This window comes from Canis lupus, chromosome 38, assembly GCF_003254725.2.
Source record: "Canis lupus dingo isolate Sandy chromosome 38, ASM325472v2, whole genome shotgun sequence".
NCBI classification, from domain to species: Eukaryota; Metazoa; Chordata; class Mammalia; order Carnivora; family Canidae; genus Canis; species Canis lupus.
The window spans coordinates 9,597,453-9,621,637 of record NC_064280.1 but is presented as its reverse complement, the minus strand read 5'-3'; the positions used below and the strand labels follow the sequence as shown (position 1 = coordinate 9,621,637).

The 24,185-nt window shown below is 34.5% G+C and overlaps 1 pseudogene; it reads right to left on the bottom strand.

The window, feature by feature from the left end:
• The window catches only part of LOC125754536 (tigger transposable element-derived protein 1-like), a 50,658-nt pseudogene that overhangs the window by 3,121 nt on the left and 23,352 nt on the right, over positions 1-24,185 (bottom strand).

Here is a 24,185-nt window from a genome sequence, read left to right as displayed (position 1 = left end):
CCTGACTTTCTCATCTTTCTCTTTCCAGGCTTGTTTCTCCTTCCAGGCACCAAGTCTTTTGTCATTGGCAAAAGTCCATGTATATTCTAACATCAGATGGTCATTCTTCGCACTCAAAGTGGACGGTCATGTGTGAAGCTCTGACATTTCAAAAGTTTTCTCTCATGACTGTCATCAGGAGTGAGTTTATCATGCAGCCACAGTAACTTTTAACATCTACTCAGTTTCCAAGCCAATTCACAACCGTGAGCCAAATTGGGCTACTTCCCTCTCTGTCAGCTGGTCATAAGGGATGCCCACTGTGCACTGTGAGTGTTGGTAAATTGTGGGGTGACATGATGATCTGCATGGTCTGAATGGTCTGTTCATCGAACTTGTTTATACTCAGGTCTTACTGCTATTTGATCCAGGATGTACCACTTCTTACTTTCAAAAGATTGCTTATAGACTTCTCTTTATGATGTGCTTGGTCTATGACACTCATCTCATTATAGGAAATTTTGGCTCAAGGTTTCTTTCCTGTATAGTGGTTAGAAGTTCCATCTCTGTAGCACTGAGTCAAAAACCATTTTTCATAAATCGTATAATCCCCTACTGCAAAAGACCTGGTTTTACTCCAGTAAAGACTAGAAGTATTCATTTTGTTTCTCCTACTGGGGCTTTCCATTAACTCCACATGACATTTTTTCCAGCACCAATAATTCCAATAACATAGTACAAGAAGCAGAGCTACTTGCATTTTTTTGACTTATTTCTTTTGTTATAAATTTATTTTTTATTGCTGTTCAATTTGTCAACGTATAGAATAACACCCAGTGCTCATCCCATCAAGTGCCCCCTCAGTGCCTGTCACCCAGTCACCCCCACTCCCCGCCCACCTCCCTTTCTACCACCCCTAGTTCATTTCCCAGAGTTAGGAGTCTCCCATGTTCTGTCTCCCTTTCTGATATTTCCCACTCATTTTTTTCTCCTTTCCTCTTTATTCCCTTTCACTATTTTTTATATTCCCCAAATGAATGAGACCATATAATGTTTGTCCTTCTCCGATTGACTTATTTCACTCAGCATAATACCCTCCAGTTCCATCCACATCGAAGCAAATGGTATTTGTCATTTCTAATGGCTGAGGAATATTCCATTGTATACATAGACCACAGCTTCTTTATCCATTCATCTTTCGATGGACACCGAGGCTCCTTCCACAGTTTAGCTATTGTGGACATTGCTGTTAGAAACATCGGGGTGCAGGTGTCCCAGTGTTTCGCTGCATCTGTATCTTTGGAGTAAATCCCCAGCAGTGCAATTCCTGGGTAGGGCAGGTCTATTTTTAATTGTTTGAGGAACCTCCACACAGTTTTCCAGAGTGGCTGCACCAGTTCACATTCCCACCAACAGTGTAAGAGGGTTCCCTTTTCTCCACATCCTCTCCAACATTTGTGGATTCCTGCCTTGTTAATTTTCCCCATTCTCACTGGTGTGAGGTGGTATCTCATTGTGGTTTTGATTTGTATTTCCCTGATGGCAAGTGATGCGGAGCATCTTCTCATGTGCTTGTTGGCCATGTCTATGTCTTCCTCTGTGAGATTTCTGTTCATGTCTTTTGCCCATTTCATGATTGGATTGTTTGTTTCTTTGCTGTTGAGTTTAATAAGTTCTTTATAGATCTTGGATACTAGCCCTTTATCTGATATGTCATTTGCAAATATCTTCTCCCATTATGTAGGTTGTCTTTTAATTTTGTGGACTGTTTCTTTTGCTGTGCAAAAGCTTCGTATCTTGATGAAGTCCTAATAGTTCATTTTTGCTTTTGTTTCTCTAGCCTTCATGGATGTATCTTGCAAGAAGTTACTGTGGCCAAGTTCAAAAAGGGTGTTACCTATGTTCTCATCTAGGATTTTGATGGAATCTTGTCTCACATTTAGATCTTTCATCCATTTTGAGTTTATCTTTGTGTATGGTGTAAGAGAAGTCAGTGACATTTCTATACACTAACAATGAGACTGAAGAAAGAGAAATTAAGGAGTCAATCCCATTTACAATTGCACCCAAAAGCATAAGATACCTAGGAGTAAACCTAACCAAAGAGGTAAAGGATCTATACCCTAAAAACTACAGAACACTTCTGAAAGAAATTGAGGAAGACACAAAGAGATGGAAAAATATTCCATGCTCATGGATTGGCAGAATTAATATTGTGAAAATGTCAATGCTACCCAGGGCAATTTACACGTTTAATGCAATCCTTATCAAAATACCATGGACTTTCTTCAGAGAGTTGGAACAAATTATTTTAAGATTTGTGTGGAATCAGAAAAGACCCCTAATAGTCATGGGAATATTAAAAAAGAAAACCATAGCTTGGGGCATCACAATGCCAGATTTCAGGTTGTACTACAAAGCTGTGGTCATCAAGACAGTGTGGTCCTGGCACAAAAACAGACACATAGATCAATGGAACAGAATAGAGAATCCAGAAGTGGACCCTCAATTTTATGGTCAACTAATACTCGACAAAGGAGGAAAGACTATCCATTGGAAGAAAGACAGTCTCTTCAATAAATGGTGCTGGGAAAATTGGACATCCACAGGCAGAAGAATGAAACTAGACCACTCTCTTGCACCAGACACAAAGATAAACTCAAAATGGATGAAAGATCTAAATGTGCTACTTGCATTTTAGACTGAAGCTACTGCAGAGCCCTTTCCTGATCTGCATATTACCAAAAGCTATCAGCGTTTTTTGTCACTCATGCCACTCAGTATATTGGCTGAAGCTGGACTGGATGTCTCATACCAAGCCTTCCAATTCTAGCACTTCTTGCTTTTCCAGTCTGTCAAGCATGATTTCTATCACTGTAGGTTAGTTTGTTTATTATGGAGTTTCATAGTATGTATTTTGCTTACATGCTATATATTTTGTATTAGGCTTCTTTCATTCACATAATGATTTTATATGAATCTACTAACAGTGGATAACAGTAGCAGTTCCTTTCTATTTATAAATAATGTTCCATTCAATAAATTTACTACAATATCTTCTTCTGTTGACAAACATTAGAGTTATTCCTAATTTTGGCTATTATGAATGAAATTTAGGAAAATTCTTGTATAAAATTACTTGTGGATATATGCTACAATTTATGTTAGATAAAGGGAAATTTGGGAGTAAAGTGATAGAAATATGTTAAATTTTAAAAACAAATAGTATTCTAAAATGACCATATCATTTTAAGCTCTTATTAATAATGTATGACATTCTCAATTGCTCCAATCCAGTTTGTCATTTTGGCAATGTGTATTTCCTCTTTTGTGAAGTGTGCATTCAAACTTATTACTCATTTTTCATTGGGTTGCCTGTGTTCTTATCACTGACTCATAGTAGCTAATTATGTATTTTATATGTTAGCCTTGTGTCCAAAATATATTCTGTAAATTTGTTCCTTCAGTCAGTGGCTTCCTGTTTACTTTCCTGATTTGATTTACACAAGTTTTAATTTTGACAAGCTCAAGTCATCTTTTCTTTTATGGTTTGCTTTTTCTGTGTCCTCCCTAAGAAATTTTGCCTATCTCAAGGCACAAAGAAATATCCTCTTTTTCCAGAAGCTATATTATTTTAGTTTTACATTTTGGTCTATCACCCATCCCTAATTGATTTTTGAGTAAGGAATGACATATAGGTCAGGTTATTAATTCATCATGTAAGATAACAAATTGTTCCAGTATAATTTCTTCAAGAGACTTTCCTGTATCAATGAATATCATGAGGAAATTGTTTGTGTATCTGTTAGTATAGATGTGTGCATGTGTATGCATATTGTGCATATATATATATTATACTGCATATATATATTTGTAATTGCTAGACTCTATTCTGTTCTATTGAGCTATATGTCTACACTGGTTGCTTACAGTACCTTAATATTGTCTTTCCATTAGTTTTTTATTGCTGCATAACAAATTACCTAAGTTAGAGGCTCAAAATATCACCCATTTATTATCTCCCAACCTTCTACATCAGAAGTCTGGGACAGCCTGGCTAGTTTCTCTGGATTCTCTACTTAGGATCTCACGAGGCTGAAGTAGGTGTTAGCCAAATGATTTCACTTCTGTAGCTTGGGATTCTCTTCCAAACATATACTATTTGCAGAATTCAGCTCTGCAGGAGGACTCCCTTGTTGGCTGTTGACAAAGACTTACTCTTGGCTCTGTATAGCTGCTCTCTGGTTCTTGTATGTGACCCCATTCATCTTAAAAGTCAAAGATGGCATGTTGAATTCTTCTTGTAATTCAAATCTCTGAAACCAATAGCTGATTCTTTGCAACTATCAAGCAAATTTGATAAAACTTTACTCAGTGTGATCAGCAAAAAATAAAGAAAAAGCAAATTTCTCATTCTCACAAAGAATGAGAGAAATACATAACTACAGATCCCTCAGGTATTAAAAACAACAATAACAACAATAATAATAAGGTGATATTATGAACAACTTTATCTTAATAAATTTAACAATTTTCCAACTTCTTTGAAAGATATAAACTGCTAAACCTAATTAAAATAGATATCATGGATACCTCAAGTCTATTTTAAAAATTAGACTTTTAGTTAAATGACATGTACAACAAAACTCCAGACACACACGCCTTTACCAGGGAATTCTAGCAAATATTTAATTAAAAAAATAAGAACTCAATATAAAATTTTCCCAAATTCCAAAATAAGGGAATATTTAATTATTCTATGAGGTCAGTATTATTCTGATAACAAACCAAAAACAAAAACAAATTACAGGAAAAAATAAGTACTGCTAGATGAGTATTTACTAATGTTCAACATCGATTCCTTTCAAAAACGTGTCAATAAACCAGTATTAGAAGGAAATTTCCTCAGTCTAATTCAGATTGAAGAAATACTGCCAGCTATAGAATATGGAATGCCAGGGATCCCTGGGTGGCTCAGCGGTTTGGCACCTGCCTTTGGTCCAGGACATGATCCTGGAGTTCTAGGATCGAGTCCCATATCAGGATCCTGGCATGGAGTCTGATTCTCCCTCTGCCTGTCTCTCTCTCTCTCTCTCTCTGTGTGTCTTTCATGAATAAATAAGTAAAATCTTAAAAAAAAAAAAAAGAATATGGAATGCCTGTAAATACCTATGGCTTACAACCTAATTAATCATGAAAGACTGAATGCATTCTTCCTATGATCAAAACTGAGGCAGGGATGTAATAGTTCCCTTTCAGAAAGGGCTGTGGGAATCATTAACGTGGGTACTTGCTGGGGTGTTGTGAGATTCCTCCACATGGGGACTGAGTCACTTTTTCACATGATGAGTTTCAGATCCAAAAGTTGGACACTGAGTTAGAAATCAAGACTTTATAGGAGGAGAAATTCTTGATTATGGTCATAGCTTTAGGGGTAAATATATATACATCAAAAGTTATTAAATTGTGCCTTTTAAATATGTACAGTTCATTTCATGTCAACTCTACTTCAATAAAGCTGGAAAGAGAAATGAATTCCATATGTCCTTGATTGCAGTTCCAAATCCCCAAAGGGCCAGCAGTTCTGCAAAGGGAACTCTTCGACTTTATTTTCTAATAATACTGATTTGTAGCATGATTTTAATGTATGTAATTTTGGACATTACTCAGAATTTCTTGTCCTGGAGGCAAATTTGAGTGGATTTCATTTTATGTGGTTTTGGCTTTAAAAAAAAAAAAAAAAAAAAGTTTCCACCCAATTGTAAAAACAGAGCAAATAGGTATATGAGAAACATGAATATGTATATATGCATACACATTTAGAGGCATGTAAATATATTTATATATGCATGCACACAATATGAATACCATTATTTTCATTATGATATAGTCAGTGAGTGTTAGCAGAGATGCTTGTCTAACCACCGAAATGATAAAGTATCTTTATGTCCAGAGGTGGGCATGCTTCTTCTGTGGTCAGGGTATTAGGAAGAGGTGTTGAGTCAATCTAGTCTGTAGTAAAGCTGTGCGTGGGCTTCACTGCTGCCTCCATGACATCCCGTGTACTAAGGGCTTTGCCACCTAGTGGTGGACCTCAGTTTCATGCTTGGCGCCTGGAGCACCACTGTTTCCTTCAGGACTACTGTACTCAGATTTCAGCCATTCTTCATGCCTGCCACCAGGAATCTCCCTCATCCTCCTTCCCTCCTCTAGGGGTGAACCACACTAGGCTCCTACTCCATACAAGCAAGAGTAGAAGAGTGCAAGCTTTGAAGAGCACTTGGCAGTGGGTGAGATTTAAGGAGGAGCTTCCATCCTCCTGCTCATCCCCTGTTCTAGTAAACCCTCAGTTATGAGGCTCTCATACTTTAGGCCATTCCTCAGCAACCACATTTGCCTGATACTGAATGCACAGCCCGGAGCAAGCACTGTCTCTCTGTCTCCCAACCTTCCCAGGGATAGAGGAGCTCTGGCTCATATTCAGCACTGGGGCCAGTGTGAGCAGATTTCCTGTTGAATCATGGCCCAGTTCACCTCAGCCTTGCACTTAGCAGGGATTTTGGGTGTGGGGTTGCGAACAATTGCCCTGGTGCAGAGAACCCATACTTAGTGATGGATCCTGGCACAGGAAGTTGTGCTGACCTACCCCCAGATTCTGAAGATTGCTCAATTAGTGATCATAACAAGGGGGAGTTTTCTCTCAGTTTTAGGCAGGCCCTCTACATGCCTGCTTCACACAGGCAATTTCTTTGGGTTTTCTCATTCCCTTCCTCGTCTTGTGATCACTAAGTAGAAGTCCTTGGGGGAGAAAATTGGTAGTCGATATGACTTCTCTTGTATCTGTGGCTGCCCAGAGATTTTCACATCGACCCATGCTTAGCTTTAAAATCTCTGCAAAACTCTAATCATGTCTTCTTAACTGCTTCGCTGGTGGTTGCCTTCTCCTACTGCTCTGCCCAAAGACAACTAGTCTCAACTCTTCTAGGAGTTTAGATTTGGGTTAGTCAGTTTGCTTTACAACTTCAACTTTTTTTTTTTTTTCAACTTCAACTTAAATAGACTCAAAATGGAATTATGATTTCTGAAGGTAGTCTTGGTGTTCTTTGGAGACTCTCCACATACTAAGAAGCAGAAGTGTCCAAATGCTGTACTGTATGTGATTTATTACTTTTCCTGAAGAAGGTGAGATGTTTCTAAGATGTCTACCTAGCTTTCTCCAACATAGTATCTCCTATAAGCTATCTACATCCCATATGACAGTAGTGGCATTGATCTTGTATGTGTATCCCAGTTATTCATTTTAGGATCAAATGTGTGATCCCTAGGTGGATCTGCAGACTCAGTTAACCCATGGGAACTGAACTAGGGCTCAAATTCAAGTTATGACCTTGCTTTCATATGTTCCCATTCTAACTGTGAGACTGTAATGACTGTTCAGATTCCCTAATATCAAGGTCAAATTGAACTCTTTTGTCCAACTGTGTTTGGAAACTTTGTGTATTTCTTTTTTTCCTCAGTGTATATTTGCCTGAATAATGATGGTAGTACCCTTTCAGGGACTATGGGAATCATTTCCATGGATACCTACTATGGTGTTGTGAGATTTTTCCTTCTGGAGACTCAGTCACTCCTTCACACAATTTGTTTCAGATTTAAAAGCTGGATAGGAAGAAAAGCCATGAGAGACTCCTAACTTGGAAGCAAACAAAGGGTTGCAGAAGGTGAGATGGGTGGGGGATAGGGTAACTGGGTGACAGGAATTAAGAAGGGTACATGATGACATAAGCACTGGGTGTTATACTATATGTTGGCAAATTGAATTTAAATTAAAAAATAAAATTTAGGGACCCTTGGGTTGCTCAGCAGTTGAGTGTCTGCCTTTGGCTCAGGGTATGATCCTGGGGTCCTGGGATGGAGTCTCACATAGGTTTCCCTGCATGGAGTCTGCTTCTCCCTCTGCCTATGTCTCTACCTCTCTCTGTGTCTCTCATGAATAAATAAATAAAATCTTTAAAAAATAATAAAAATAAAAATAAAATTTAATGTAAATGAAATAAATTTAAAAAGGAACTATGCAATTAAGTAAAAGTAAAATTATTGATATGAATAAACCAATATGACCTGGTAAAAATCATTAAATTGTAAATCAATTAAATAAAGCTGACTCTCTGGGCATATTTTGTTTGAAACGTTATCTCAAATCATTAGAAATGGGGGGAAAACTTGAAACATTAAAATTCAAAGAGAAAAAGAAAGTTGGATACAGAGTTAGGAATCATGATTTTGCAGACCATCCTGGAGTAACTAGGAATGGTGGTGGAGCTTGATAGGTAAAAGCACTCAGTTTTCTCACCAACCATCACTGGTTTCTTTTGAATTTACACGTAGAGTATTGGCCTGTTAGTTGCCCATCTCTTTGTTGCCATAGGAACACAATTTTCTGGTAAACATTTGTATGATTCTTTATAGAAATCACATTGTTGTCCTCAAACATTAATACACATACTAATGATTATGACAAACTGACTTCTGTTGGTTAAGGGTCACTTCCTGCCATCATTGTTTTGGCTCCTATCATTGGCATTTGTCAGCAAGCTCAGGTTTGTAATAAAAGCTCCTACATCAAACCTGACTTGCTGGGGGGCCACAGTATTAGCACACAGGGGTTCTTATCACCAGGTCATTGCTTATAGAGTATAAATGAGGTACCTCATAAATGAGGTAAGTGAGAAGCCTCCCAGGGAGCAGAGTCCACTGCTGACTTTTCAGGTCTTTCATAGCTTATTCCCTCCAGCATTTCCCAACTTTGAGCATTTTAATTCCTTCTTTTTAGTTCTTCCATCTGCAATTCAAATTCTGATATTTCTCCCTCATATACTGTGAACCATCACTTTTTCCATGGTCCTAGGAGCTCTCTTTAGCCACCCTTACAACATGTAATGTCTCCTGAGATCTTTGCCAGATTGTTAAATCCTATATGTTAGAAGAGAACTCCGTGCTCGCTTCGGTAGCACATATACTAGAAGAGAACTCCAAAATCAATAAATTCTCCTTATTCGAACCTTAGTTTTCACTGTCTTGTTCAAGCACACTCAGAATTCAGTTGCATGTATACTTCCCCAGATTTTTCATTAAATGCTAGTTGGGTCCTACAGATCCTTTAACCTATAATCACTCCCTGTCTTTTCGGATTTAATATGCCTACAGGTTGGGTTATGCTGTGACTTAACTTTCATTATTGGCTAAGTTACAAATATTAATTAGTGGCCTAGATTTTGCAAGGAGAGGCTTCTCCATTCTCTTCAGATAAGGATGAATATGAAGAAATAGGCCGTTTGTTCAGGCTCAGGAGGTCCACTGATTTCTGAGAATTTAACATTTTTGAGCACCTTAATTCATATATCTTCATTCTATATATCAGAATACCATTCTTTCCCAAACAAGTTCTGTTTTGGAATAGGAGACAGGCCTTAATGGAAATACTTAGGTATCTACCACTGTAAGTCTAGGTGTTGTTCCCTGGGTCTTAGCTCTTTCTAATCTGCTAAGGTAAGAAATAAGTGACCCCAAGAAAGACCTCTGGCTCTCAACTTAGCCTTTATTTCCAATTAATCAAGATTAGCTTTTAGTTATTTTTCAGTTTAATCAAACTGTGCATTAGACACCCACTTCCATTTCATTAGCAGTTAATATTTCCCCCTCCTTCCTCAAATGTGTGATACATCACATCTGCTAATGCATTCCCTTCTACCATTGTAGTTCACCAACTATGAAAGTTAAAAAATTGTAGTGCCACCTTGGGCCTGAAGATATCTATGTTCACCCACTGCCAGTCAGAGGTCAGAGGGTCTTTACTTGCAAAATTTCATCTCAGAGCCTACTTATTCAAGCCACCTCTGGAACTCTCTGCAGATTTGTTTTCTAGAAAAGCCAATTCTGAGATTGATTAGCAACCAGAAAATTTATTCATAAGCATTTTGAGTTAACACCTGTTAAAACATAACAATGAACAGAAGTTGAGCTGCAGTGTAGATCTAATAGAGGCTTCAGCTGTCTCTCTGGGGAGTTCCAGAGTCGGGAGGACACGTTAGAATTGTCTCAAGGTTGACATAGAGCCTGGGCATTTGTAACTCAACATTGATTTATCACTGAAAATGGGCATTATTTTGAGCAAAAGCTGCTCTCTTCAACTGAGGCAATCCTTTAAATCATTGACAGATGAGGGCTTTCTGACACGGAGAAGGTGGGAAGTGAGTTCTTTCTTCCTGGTGGGGAAAATGTGTAATCCATCATAGCATTCACTACAGGGTCCTTAGAAGCCATCAAAATAACCTCTCAAATGATGCAGGACACTATTTTTTCAATAATTCACCAGTCTCTTTTAGTCCTTTGAAATCGAACAACACTAATACTTTCACTTGCAGTCTAGTGCACTGTTTAAAATTAAATTCAAAACGTATTTATTTATCTATTTATTCATTTACTTTTTAATTTTATTTATTTATTCATGAGAGACACAGAGAGAGAGGCAGAGACACAGGCAGAGGAAAAACCAGGCTCCCTGTGGGAAGCCCGATGCAGGACTCGATCCCGAGACCCCAAGATCATGCCCTGAGCCTAAAGCACATGCTCAACCACTGAGCCACCCAGGTGCCAGAAATTCAAAACTTTAAAAGCTGGAACTTTGCCAACTTAAAAGTGGTTAGTTTACATCTATGCCATCTTATTATTTTTTGTTAGACCGCCTGGAGGTTGTAATTCTCTTATAGTCCAACCAATCGATAGTGAAAGAATAAAGTTAAAAAGAGAATGAAAGGAGTAAGATTCTAATCCCAGAAAGGCATTTTATTGAAGTCCATTTATTTTCTACAATTCCAGCTCATACACACACACATACAAACACACATTCAGGTAAAATGTAACAATATGTCAGGACACAGTGCTCTCTATTAGTCCCCTGGACCTTTTGTTACATTTCTTTATGATTTTTCCACTTATAACTGAGATGGATCTACAGTCATTTTTAAAAAATTATCTTTATCAATTATAGTTAATTAAGATAATATCTCAAGTAAGTTGTGGAGCTTTCATTCTTTTTTTATCGATAATAATTTTATATGTCTTTAGACGTTACACAGAATTAGGCTGTGGGATCATCAATTCTGGTAACTTTTTAAAACATTTCCAATCTTTGCTAAGGAAATTGGTCTATTCAAATACAATCTATCTTCTGGCCACATTTTTAAATTACAATTTTATGGGAAATCACACATTTCCTCTAATGTTCCAGATTTATTACATTCACAATTATCATATAATTCTCTTCATCTTTTATCTATGGCTATGTGTCCTTTGCATCCTTAATTTTCTTCATTTCTATATTCGTGTTGATTTAAAATAATTACAAGAACTTAGCTTCTGTGTATTTTCAAAATAAGTTGCTTTTATATTTATCTATCTTCGATTCTTTATGTATCTTTTATTTTATTAATTTCTGCTTTTGTGTTTATTAATTTATCAATACTATATTAATGTATGCTGTTCTCCTAGTTTTTAACATATAGTAGACACCTTCATACTGTGTATGCTTTATTTAATAGTGAAGATAGAGAAAACTATAAAAGATTAACTTTTTACCTAGTACAAGATCAATATTTGTTTTATTTCATTTTGGGCAAAATCTCACTTTTTTTCCAATCACGGTTATATAAGATACTTATTCCAACCTCATTTATTCTATACAATACACATTCATGCACACACACAAACACACATGCAAAAAAAAAAAAAAAAAGAAAACCTAAAAACCTTTATCTTTCTGTGTTGCCTTATTTTTGTATGCTATATATTACTATATATGAAATAAGTATGTCAATATATGTTGCTTTTATAATTTTTAATAGCCAAATAGCCAGGAAAAATGAATAGTTCTTATTCAGTTTCTAGTACTACAAATAAAAAGTTGATGACACTTAAGATTAACAGTTTAACTTAGAAGGGTTTTTCTTGTACATATATATGAATTTATACCTTTCTTAAAAACTGTGTTGTTGGTTTAATTTGGTTAATATTTCATTAACCTAATAAATTAAATTCACTTAAATTTCTATTGCATTTACAACTTATTTATTAGATTTCTTTATCATGTAACTAATATATTTATAGATATAAGACATGTAATTAATTATGGTAAATAAAATTCATTTCTGTAATACTGTATATGGCTATATAGAATATGGAAGATGATCTTCAAAAATCATATACTGAATTACATATAATGCTTGCTTAATAAGGAATATATTAACGTGTTCAGATTTGAGTATACAGATTGTATATATATTTCTCATATAATGTATATTCATATTTATATATATTTTAAGTGAAAATATAAGCATACACACTAAGCGCATGAATGCATACTTGCATGCTTAAATATATATTATATTTGCATTTGTGTAGTTTAAATGGCTATTATGTCAAAATAATATATTTAAGCACTTTAAAATCTAAATGTCAAGACTTAAAAAAAATAAAAATAAATAAATGTCAAGACTTAAACACTTTTGGAAGCTGAAACACTCTGTAGCTTCCTGTGTGTTTAACCAATATGTAATTTAAATGCTGCATCTCATATTCATAATGAAGTAAGCTGTCTTTAACATGAAAATACTTAACACTTTTTGTTAAATTATCTTTTATCTTTCAATTTAAAATCATAAAATCAATATGAGTTTTTTTAACTATTGTATTTTTATATAATACATATAGTACTTTTAATTTGGCACAAATTTATCAAAATTAAGGGGTTTTTCTTCACCATTTCTGTATTTTTAGAAGTTTACTTACCCAATGAAAAAGATAGGTTTAACATTTATTCAAGGCTGAAGGCAATGACTTGAAATCTCAGGATGGCAATATTGTCAGTTATCTGGGTAGTATTTAGCCATTTAACTATTTCTTATCCACCACCCTGTAAGTACTTCTTTTGTATGCACCAAAGTGTAAAAATATCTTTAAAAAAGGAAAATGAATTATAACAAAACATATTTTAAATAACTCACATTATCTAAGAATATATATATATATATTTATATATTTATATATTTTGTTGGGGCTTCACTGTAAATAAGTAATTATGTTTCACAATGATCTTGCTGTGAGCAATGGAGTAAATGAATGTGCGGGAACCAAAATTATTCTTCCCAAGTCATAATAAAATTCTTTTTTTTTCATAATAAAATTCTTTACAACAGTGTGACTTATATCATTTAAGCATTGAAAACTAATTCCTTAAACTTCCCTATTGAAATATTTCATAATAAAAGGAGTGTCATTTGACACAGTGAGCTAAAGGGAAAATTCAAGACTCGAAAAGCGGAAGAGATGATAACCCAATTTTCCTCCCATTGCTGTTATTGCAAGTCAATAGGCTAGCCTCATGTCTTGAAGCTGTTGACATTTTTTCGCAAGTATTTGTACATTAAATATCTGTTAATAACCTAAAGAGTATTTTTAAATGCAATGACTTCTTAGAAAACCATCATAAAAATCATTCTTAATTAGGTTTAGGAAATCAATTTGAGGGTCTGCATAAATCAAATTGTATGTACTGCCATGTTGAATGCAAGGTCAGATAAGAGGTAGGAAAGAACATATCTGAGTTGTTTTTCTAAGCAACATACCTAACTGCTAAATATTAAAATTGACTTTTGTAGAAAGAAGAGAATATTTATTATTTAAGTGTGTCAGGAATTAAGTTAAACACTTAAAATTGAGTGACGGCTGCATGATTTGACATCATTACAAATAGCACAGGCATAATTTCATTGTTATTCTAAAACTGTGGGCAATAAAAGGAAAAACCCTTCAGAAGGAGCCTAGAATAACAATATTATATCCCATAACAATGATACTCAAATATGGTTTGGTGGTTGTACTATTCAGGAGCAGACTTTGTTTCCCAAGAGTTTCCTCAATCACTAAGGTAATACAGAAGACAAAGGCCAAGCTTCAGGGAATTCAGCAACTTTTGCTGTTGTTGGATGTCTCATTGCACCATGAGGACACTGAAAGAATGTTCCAAAAAGCCTGATATTTTACAGTCCCCTTTAAATTTAGCAACCATTCACGGCAAGAGGAAAGTGTTATCAGGAAAGATAAGACAATCAAAAAGTGTAGCCTCCATTCCTAAATTAAAAAATGTTTGCCCTTAGAAGTTAAAGTGAGTTATTTAATGTCCTTTTGTAAGCTATTATTATTTGATAACTTCAATCATTATGTAACACTGTATGTTAAGAAATTTGTGTGGGGGGGTATATGAATACAACCCTAAAATGATCCTAAGGGGTATTGCTACTATCACACCTTTATATGTGAAGAAAATGATAATGAGAGATATTAGGAAACTCTGATTTTACTGGTAAATTTTAATTTCACGTTATTATCCCTCTATCCCATAAAAGTTCAGCAACAAAAATTTCTAGAGTCTCCCGGTACTTCCTCTCTTTACATTCTACTTATCTTATTCCTTTCTTGCTTTTATTTAGAACTACCTTTTCATTATATTTAACCACTTTTTTGGCTTTTCTTTTTTAACTTCTTTTATAAAAGAAGGTAGAAGCATGACTCCTTTAGATAATTGGTCAAGGGGTATCTGACTGGCTCACTCAGTAGAATAAGTGACTTTAGATCTCAGGATCATGAGTTCAAGCCTCATGTTGGGTGTGGAGCCTACTACAGAAAAAAAAAAAGATAATGTTTGTATATACAGGCAAGTACAAACTCCATTTTGTGGATGTAGCAGCATGTGGTTTTGTCTTTACATACATCCGTGTGTGTTTATCTAAATCACTCTTCCTGTCAATATAAATATCAATTTAATTTGAAAGTATAAAACTGTTTCCTAAATAAATACTAGCTCATCTAAAAATGTTCAAATATTAAGTTGCACTTAAGTTACAAATATTAATTAATGCTGACTTAATTCCAGGTTCCATGCTTAGTACTTCAAATGAAAACAAACATGGAAAATGAGTGTATGAGTCCCTTCCTTCAAGAAGCCTGTAATTTAGTATCATATCAAATGTATGCAAAATAAAAGATTAACATCGCAAGATCTGAATTAATGATAAAAGAAGCTAAATGAAAAAAATAATTTAAACCATTTAAAGTAAATAATATTTCCCAGAAGACATAAATTTTTGAACTGGGTTTCTAAGAATGAAGTTATCAGAGGTGAAAATTATTCCAAAACATTTTATTATTTCTTGAATTAGTAATAGTATGAAAAGATATTAAATATGTGATCACATACCTAGCAAAATGTGACAGCAAATTTAAGTGGACATAATGAAGGCAGAGGATACTTATTTATGAGAAACTTAATTTGCCAATGATAAAAGCCATTTTCAGGGACTTAAATATAGAATACCTGGCTTTTCTAGATGAAGCATTATCATCCCTCCTTTGTCCTCACATATGTATGTGCCTCTCAACATGAAATGAAATAGCTTGATATCAATTACAGGACATTATCGCCAAGGAATAGACATTATGGAAGTAAGAGAGAGACATTACCCATTATGAGAATGATCAATTCAATTATGAACTCACAGTGGTACTACACCTGCTAACTTATATCTCTATACCCAACAGTCCAAAGTAGACAAAGTAGGCAAGTTCAAATTAGATGTTATTGCCATCATGAAGCTGGTTCATTCTGAAGGAGCATTTTGTCTTCCCAGGATGCTATGACCTCTGTGTGGCACTACTATTAGCTACTTCTTTATGAGTCATGAGAAAAATAAACCCTTCAGTGCTGCTTAGGGAGGCTTTGAGGTACTTACCATTTACTTTTTTTTCACACTGACTTTATGCTCCTCACAGTAGTAAAGCAGACAGCACAAGTCACCGAGAGTAGTTAATTTGATAAATAAAGAATGGTGACAAAATAAACCATAGGATATAGCCAGAGGCTGCAGTTATGAGTATATGTGTTTGAAATGCAGAGATTAGTTGGATGTTTCTGTTTTTTTGAGAAATCGTCAGTTCACTTGGTTGGAAATGAATGACGAAAAACAAATGACTAACAAAAATGCAAAAATCTCCCTTCCCCCCCCCAAAAAACTTGAATTTTCAAGTGCTGTAAGTCTAATATTCTATCACATTCTACCATTCTACACTTATAATCTTAAGTTTCGTTCACCAGGGGACTTCACTGGAGAGTGTCAAGGCCATGCAAAAGTTTAATACAGAGGGATACAGAGGGAAAAAATCTTCTGAAGGTGTACAATATTAAGCAAGGATAATGGACATTTTAAATCTAGTTTTTAGCCAATACTATTAGTGTAGATTATAAAAAGTAAAGATTACAATGCAAAATAATAATAATAATAATAATAATAATAATACAATTATTTTACTATATTATCTTTTTTTGTCTTCTCATATTAGGCCTGGACGTGTAAAATCATATGTCAAAAGAAAGCAACATGACTAGGGTGCCTGGATGGTTTAGTTGCTTAAGCATCTGCCTTCAACACAGATTATGATCCCAGAGTCCCAGAATCAAACCCTGCATCAGGGTCCCTGCTCAACAGGAATTCTGCTTCTCCATCTGCCCTGCATCCCACTCGTGCTCTCTCTCTCTCTCTCTCTTCAATTCTTTCAAATCTTTTTCTTTCTTCTTTTCTTTTTACTTATTTTTTCTTTTCTTCTCTTTCTTAATGTCAAAGTTTTCAGATACTTCATCAATCAAGATGCATAAAACAGATTTTAAATTTGCTGCCCAGACCTGAATCCGATACTCTGCAAGGGCCTAATCTTGAAAACTGTAATATGGCATTTGCTCCTTTGTTATTAATTAACATTTTATGCAACATGGCTCATTAACGTTTAAAACCTTTTAATCAAAAAAAAAAACAAACAAATAATCTTTTTTAATCTATTGTCCTAAGTGGAACTTGGAAGAATCTACTTTTCCTAGGTTCTTTTTCAAAAAATATAGTCATTAACTTAATGAAGAATAGATTCAAAAGAAAAAAAATCATCATATTGTTCACAAGGCTCTACCCATATTCCAATTTCGACCTACTCAACAGATCTATATGGAATATAAATAGACAGCAATTGTGTAAACTTTTACAAATAAGAGAACAATTTGTTTGTGTTTTCTCCCTTGCTTTTATGTGTTTGGATGACATCTTTCTTGTTAGTGACTTATGTGTTTGAAATGTCCTTACCTGAGCCCACTCCCCCTTGAGCTTCTTTCCCTTATGTTGATCTCATTGCTTTTTGCTTTCAATATTCTGTAAAAACTGGGACATCTGGGTGGCTCAGCGGTTTAGCACCTGCCTTCGGTCCAGGGCGTGATCCCAGGGTCCAGGGATCAAGTCCCATATCGGGCTCCCTGCGGGGAGCCTGTTTCTCCCTCTATGTTTCTGCCTCTCTCTGTGTCTCTCATGAATAAATAAAATCTTTTAAAAACATTTTGTAAAAACTATATTCTGTCTCCAATATTTTTTTTTTTTTCTGAAATGTTATTTCTGGATCCCTGGGTGGTGCAGCAGTTTGGCGCCTGCCTTTGGCCCAGGGCGCGATCCTGGAGACCCGGGATCGAATCCCACGTCAGGCTCCCGGTGCATGGAGCCTGCTTCTCCCTCTGCCTGTGTCTCTGCCTCTCTCTCTCTCTCTCTCTCTCTCTCTCTCTGTGTGTGACTATCATAAATAAATAAAATTAAAAAAAAAAAAGAAATGTTATTTCTATGCTTAAACTTTATAAAAGTAGGTTTGAACTACCTATTTCTGTCTATCTATTACCCATTTCTCGTTCTCCTCCATACTTGTGGGTTTAGGAGCAAAAGGAACAGTTGCTCGGCTGTCTGTTATTCAATCAAGTAATCATTCAGCTGCTGTGTATCTATCTTTCTTCCTTTGGAACTATTAATATTTACCTATGTCTTCTGTCTCCAAAATAAAGCAAATATGCAGGTTTTCTAACTTTCTTGAGGGCTCCGGTATCTAGTTCACAGTGTTCATTGTAAAATACTTGTTACTAATGCTGATGACTTCAGTGTAAGCGTTCAACATACGTTCATTCTTTTTCCTCACTGCTCCTTGCCTTATCTGCACCAGTATTCTTGTTCTACAACCTGGATTGGTCATCTTCTAGGATGGATCTATCATATATTACTATCAACTGGAAATTATTCATTTTCAATACATCAAACCTAAAACTAGGTTTCTAATTTCTTTTCCTTTTTTTCAGCTTTTATGAAACATTTGTATTGCAAATGTTCTTAAACATTTCTCTACATGCTTTATACACTAGGTATAACTTTATTTTTAATTTAAGCCTGTTCAATACATAACATTGTATAAATTTAAGGTGTTCAACATAATTTGACACTTTTGTGTACTATAATATCATTACCATTGTAGCATTAATTAGCACCTCTATGAGTTGGAGTTCATTATCATATTTTGCAGATGAGAATAATTAAGTTCTAAGTCTCTTAGAAGGTCTACTGATTGGGACGCCTGGGTGGTTCAGTGGTTGAGTGTCTGCCTTTGGCTCAGGGTGTGATCTTGGAGGCCCAGGATCAAGTCCCACATCACACTCCCTGCATGGAGCCTGCTTCTCCCTCTGCCTATGTCTCTGCCTCTCTTTGTGTGTCTCTCATGAATAAATAAATAAAATCTTTAAAAAAAGAAAATCCACTGATTATTATGCAAATTGTCTATATTCATTATGCTGTGCATTAGGTCTCTAGAACGAACTTACTACTCATCACAATTCTGTACCTTTAAACAATATCTGTACTATCTTCCCACCCCCATCCTCTGGCAGCCACCATTTTACTCTCTATACTTAAAGTCTGGCTTTTTTAGATTCACATATAAGTGATATCATACAGTAGTACCTGTCCTTCTCTGTCTGACTTACCTCATTTAGTTTAATGCTGTTCCAAATCCATCCATGTTATCAAAGTGGAAGAATGTCTTTTCTCGTAGCTAAATAATAACTATCTATATATATGCCACATCTTAAGCTTCTAATTTCTAATTCTGGCCACCAGTGTCTGTCTTTTCTCATATCCTCTCTTATTTTTATAGCAACTGTATTACATTTGGATGGGTAGATCAAGTCCCCCAGCCTCACCCGAACTTTAGTCTAGTAGCTCCTTTATAGATCTGATGACCCACTGTAAGCTTAAAATCACTTTTGTTCACATGTCATCATATTTGCAGACAAAAACTAAAATTTAGAATTACCATTTGTTTTCTGTTGGAATCTATGCTGTGTCAGTTTAGTTATAAAAGACTCAGAGCAGATATATCATTCACCTCTAATTGTCTCCCTATCAAAATTACAGCAGTGGTCACAAAACATTCCACTTTCTAGAAGTCCTCTTTTCAAGTGACCTTAGCTTTTATTTTACTGAAATAATTTAGATCTCCAAAACTAAGTTAACTTAGATTTCTGATCCCAATGCCAGCATCTCTCTATATATTAACCCATATTCTTCTCTTTCTTTTTTTTTATCTCGAGATGAAATATTTCTGTCTTTCTTTCTAATGTTGATCATCAGGATAGAATGTCAAACGGAAAGAACGCTGTGAAATCAGAAGCCCTGCTTTGTAATGTTGCCATTCTAGTGTTTTGAACAAGTTACGTTTCTTTCTGAAACATTATATATTTAGTTTAATAAATGTCATTACTCTCATGTGATTTCCGTATTTAGTACTTTTACTTTATTGCTTGGTATAGAATTTGGGGAAAAATGTGCTATACTCTAAATAACTTTTATTTGAAAGCTTTTTAAATGAAGAGAGTTTTTATAGCTATAGAAGTAATAAATTTAAGAATAACAGCCTTAAAGCATTTTTGTTTAATTGCGTTTATCTCTATTATGTCTTAGGAATCTCATCGATTTTGAGGACTATAAAAAGATCATTAAGTTATCTGGCTCAATTCAATATAGTAAACAATCCCATTTAAACCAATCTTTTAGACAGTGGAATATTAAATTGTAAAATTTATGCAACACACATTAATTGGACAATGAATATGCCAAAATACTGGCAAAGTTTTAACTCTGTGTTATTCCATAGAATTATTTTTGTATGCTATAAAGATATTCAACCCATAATTATTTGAAAATTATAAAATTGTGTATCTAGCATATACATTCCTTTCTTGTTGAACATATGATATTATTATGAAAATGACTCCATCGTAGTAATTTTTCACTAAATATCTATGTTCATCATTCATGTTGATAACTTTGAATGGCATTCTTACAATACCTTAATTCTTATGTAATTTACTTTTTCTCAACAGGAAGGGATACTCCATGCCCAAATAAAGAGGATTGATCATCAGAAAGCATCACCATAATCGCAAGTATAATTAAATATATAGGTTACTAGGAACATTTAAATATACTAATTTAAATACTATTTAGGTGGTACTTTATTATTTTATGAATAATTATGATCATTGAATTGTGAACAGTAAGTAGTAAAGCCTTGAAGTAACTATCTCTTTCTCATGGTATGAAGTTACTCTAAGTTAGAAGCAAATTCCTGAGTAATTCTCCCTGATGTTAGTCTTAGTTTATTTCTTGAAATATCCTCATATTTTCTTTTTTTTCTTTTATTCTACTAAAACCATTGCCAGTTTTTTTTTTTGTGTCATCAAGCCTTCAACTCATTCTTAATATTCGTTTCTGTATTTATTTACTCACTCAGGTTCATCTCTGTGTGAACCACTTCATCTTCATATCCATAGAAGAATTTCACTTGTTATTACCTGTGGGTCTTCAAACTAAAAAATCCCCATAGCCTACACTTTTTTATCCTCTTTCCAGGATATGTGACCATTACTGTCATTATTAGAAAATATTGATTTTTTTGAAAATATTGATTTTTATATATGCCCTAATATATTGTTAACATCTTCTCTCCTACAAAATCAGTATTTTACAACTTACAAACCAAAAAGTTGAAATTCCATAGCATCGCTAAGCACAGATTTAAAGACCCATCACAATTCCATGTCATCATAGCAAAATGGTTTCTCTCTCACTTTGCAATGAATATCTCTATAATTTCTCTTTCTCACTACTTCAAAACATTTTTTCTTTTGTTTTAAAAATTCCATCCAAGTACATTTATATACTTTTGTACCAAATCATTACTTTTAAAGTTTTCTGTGTCAATGCAAGTTACTCTGAAACATAGCACCTATTGTCTATGACAATTATTTATTAGTGTCTCTCTGCTTCCTGAATTTTTAATATATTTTGCTTCATATGATAATACAACTATTGGCTTAAATAAAATCACCATTTGTTTAACAACCAAAACCCCAAGATAGACTATTTTTTACGAGTGAGTTTATGTCTCATAATTGTTTTTAACCCAAAAAGAGACTTAGAGACATTATCCACATTGTCTTTTCTTTCTCTGACTTCTTTGGTGTGTTGTTGTTTTTTACAAAGTTGTTTTATTTTTGTTTTTACAATGCAATGATTTCTTTTTTTTTTTTAATTTTTTTATTTATTTATGATAGTCACACACAGAGAGAGAGAGAGGCAGAGACACAGGCAGAGGGAGAAGCAGGCTCCATGCACTGGGAGCCCGACGTGGGATTCGATCCCGGGTCTCCAGGATCGCGCCCTGGGCCAAAGGCAGGCGCCAAACTGCTGCGCCTGCTGCGCCACCCAGGGATCCCCAATGCAATGCTTTCTAATAAATTTGCAGAGTTGGGAAGCTATCACCACAATCCAGTTTTAGAACATTTTCATCACAACAAAAAGATCCTTTCTACCCATTTACAATTATTGCCTTTTCCCATCTCCAGCTCCAACAGCCAATAAGCTAGTTGCTGTCTTTCATATTAGTGGAGTCAAAACTAAGTGACCTTTGCATCTGACTCAGATACATCACCTCACATCTGCCAGATTGGCAATTATCAAAAAAACAAAAAATAGCAAGTGTTAGATGTGGAGAAAAGGGAAACAGTGAACACTGTTTGCGGGAATGTAAATTGGTGCAGTTACTATGGAAACATATAGAAGATCCCTACTGAAAAAAAAAAGTTTTAAATTAAAAAAAAAAAAAAAAAAAGATCCCTACTGTGGGGACACCTGGGCAGCACAATCAATTGAGCATTCAACTCTTGGTCTCTGCTGAGATCATGATCTTATAGTCACAAGATTGAGCACCATAGCAGGGACTATGCTCAATGCAGAGTCTACTTGGGATTCTTTTTCCTTCTCCCTTTGTCCCTGTTGCTAGCACATCCTTTTTCTCAAATAAATAATAAAATCTTTATTAAAAATAAAAATAAATAAAAATTCAAGTACCATAGAGAAAACCCAGCAATTCTAAGCTGGATATTTATCCAAAGAAAACAAAACACTAATTACAAGAGATATTTACATGAGTGTGCTCATTGCAATATTATTTACAAGAGCCAAGGTGTAGAAGCAATTTAATTATCTATTGTTGAGTGAATGGATTAAAAAATATATGGTACACACACATACACACACACACGAATGTCACTCAGTTATCAAGAAGAATGAAACTTTGCCATTTGCTACAATGTGGATGAACATAGTATTATGCTAAGTGAAATAAGTCAAACAAAAACAAATACCATATTATTTCACTTATATGTGGAATCTAAAAAATAATACAAATGAATCAACAAAATAAAACAGCAACTGACTCTTAGATACAGGAAATAAACTGTTGGTTACCAGAGAGGAGAGAAGATAGGTGGCACATGAAATAGATGAAGGAGGTAAGAGGTACAAACTTCTAGTTACAGAATAAATAAGTCAAGAGGATATAATATATACAGCAGAGGAAATATAACCAATAATATTGTAACAACTTTGCATGGTGATGAATGGTAAATAGATTGTCATGGGGATTATTTCATAATATATATACAATCACTACGATAAAAACCTGAAACGAAAGGATATTGTAGGTCACTTATATTTCTTGGGTTGTAATTGAGCGTATTATGACTCCATTTTCTCCCTTTTCTTAGTATGTTATATTTATTTTCTTTTTTTTTTTCATGGTTGTTATACTACAGGTACTTTATAATAGAATATTCCCAATCTCTCCCTCCTTATTGTCAATTCATCCCATTTATCTATATACTGTAATCACCCAATACATTGTTCTATTATTATCTACCAATTCATTATTATTAAGAATAATAAAAATAAAATATTTTGTTTACTTTTTTGTTTATCTGGAAAAAGTTGTATTTCTCCTTGACATTTGAAGGATATTTTACTTAAAACAATTCTATGTTGATTTTTTTCTTTCAACACTTCTTTCAACACTTTAATCTATTCATGTTTGCATGGTTTCTAATAAGAAATTCAATTAATTATTTGTTGTTGTTTCTCTATGGGGAAATTCCTTTTTCTCTGTTTTTTCAAGATTTTCTTTTTGTCTTTGGATAACTATAGCTTAGCTTGTGAACACCTCAATTCTCTGATGGAACTGAAAAAGTCAGTTTTTTAATTTGTTCAAATATTTTCTTGTGAGGACAGGACTGATAACTTCCAAATTTCACTTGTCAGAGCTTAAATCCTCTTTGCCTACATATTTGTTCTTTATAAAATTATTAGAAAAAACTTAACACACATTATTATGGAATAATAATTTTATCATAAATAACATTTATTTACTATGACTTTGTTTAGACTTTCATGTAAACATAGTCATTTAACATTCCCTAAACATTTATATAATATTTTACAAAACAGATTCCTCTGCATTCATAAGGAAGATATAAATAAAGAAAAATTACATTTTATGTTACAATATTCTGATGCCACATAGACTTCAGACATTTATACTACAGTTCATTAATTACACCAGGAAAGAGGATAATTTGACAATTTTGTTGATTCTCAAAAGATCACTTAAGTATGTGTAAATTTTCTATTTGTTCACTTCCAAGTGTTAGTGTTTTCATTTCTAAACACTTCAATATATGTTTGAGAGGTAGCAAAAGCACCACTAAAGGCCCTTTCGATAATTACAGTAAATTTGAATTCTATGATAGAACTCTTTTATGATCTTTATTTATTTATTCATGAGAGACACAGAAAGAGAGAGGCAGAGACATAGGGAGAGGGAGAAGCAGGCTCCACGCAGGGAGCCTGATG